This window comes from Lactuca virosa, chromosome 3, assembly GCF_052849685.1.
Source record: "Lactuca virosa cultivar CGN04683 chromosome 3, Lactuca_virosa_CGN04683_v6, whole genome shotgun sequence".
Lineage (NCBI taxonomy): Eukaryota > Viridiplantae > Streptophyta > Magnoliopsida > Asterales > Asteraceae > Lactuca > Lactuca virosa.
Genome location: NC_136428.1, coordinates 344,575,679 through 344,577,184, shown reverse-complemented (window position 1 = coordinate 344,577,184; position 1,506 = coordinate 344,575,679).

Sequence of the window (1,506 nt, the reverse complement as noted above, 5' to 3'; positions counted from 1 at the left end):
CGAGGGGTTTGCGGTCAGAAGAAGCGTTTACGGCCGTACTGAAGAAGGGTTCACGGCCGTACTGAAGAAGGGTTCACGGACGAAGAAGCTTTCACGGCCGAAGAGGCGTTTACTGCCCGAAGAAGCTTTTACGACCGAAATCTCGTTTGCGGTCCGAAGCTCATTTACGGCCGAGGAGAGTTTGCGGCCTGGAGTTCGCGCACGTGTTCGGTCTTGCAGACATTCTCGGCCAGCAGCGTGTTCGGCGCAGCGGACGAGCCATCTTCGGTGTTCTAGGTCTATTCGCATTCACGACAAATTTTCAAAATTTTGTTTGGGGGTTGCAAGGATCGAACCCAGGTCCCCTGCCTCCTCAACCCACACCCCTTCCAACTTATCTAGCAAGCCACACGTGATATCTCTTCCCTATTTAATTCAAATATCGTATCTTCACTTCCTAGATTTGCAATTTTGACATTTTTGGCCTAAAATTCAATTTTTCAAATTTTAAAATTCCATTTTCTACCCAAAACTTTGACTTTTAATTTTTGACTATCATTTTTGACTTTTGACCTTAAAAGTTGACTTTTAACTTTCAAGTTTGACCTTTGACTTTCTCGTTTAACCTTCAAATTTTTTACTTTTAGCTTTTCGGTTTGACTTTTAAGTTTGACTTTTCAAGTTTGACTTTTTAAATTTGACTTTTAAGGTTGACTTTTGAGTTTTTAGTCAAATGGCATTTTTGGTAAACAATGAGTTCCTCAAACATCCCGGTCACTGAAGTTTCATGTTCTCAATCTTGTGAAGCTACAATTAAATTTCTTCGTGAACAAAATGATTTGCTAAAAAGGGAAAATGGGGACCTTAAATATGAAGGACAACTTGCCGAATCAACTATCGAACTTGATGCATTGAAAGCTAAATATAATGATGTTGAATTAATTATTAAAAAATTCGATGCGTCAAGTGAGGTAGTTGCATTTATGATCGAAAAACAACTAAAATTTAAAGATAATGAAAATATGGGTCTAGGGTATAATAGTGTACCACCTCCTTTCAATTACAACTATAACCCACCCCTTGAGACCAACGAGGAAGAAATTCTTGCTCAGTATGGCCAAACCCCTGTCCCAGCTTCAGTTAAGATTGAACCATCTGGGCCTACTGAGGTTATTAAGGTGAATGTTTCTGATGCTTCTACTTCATGTGCAGGTAAAGTAGTAGAGGATGAGGACAAGGAGAACATAACTAATTCTAGTTCTGCAAATTCTGATGATTGTCAAACCAATGACTCCTTGAACTCAGAATCTGTTGCTTCTAACTCAGTTGCTAATAATCAACCTGCTGTTGGTAAATACAGGCCACCAAAACAAGCAAATCAGAGTGCCTGTTGTAATTATGCTTGTGGGAACAGTCAGAGACAAGACATGGGTATGCCACCAGGGGCAGTAAGAAACAACTCCTACGTGAAGAAACATACATGTTTTCACTATGAAACACCTGGACACATTGCCAAAAATTGTCCAA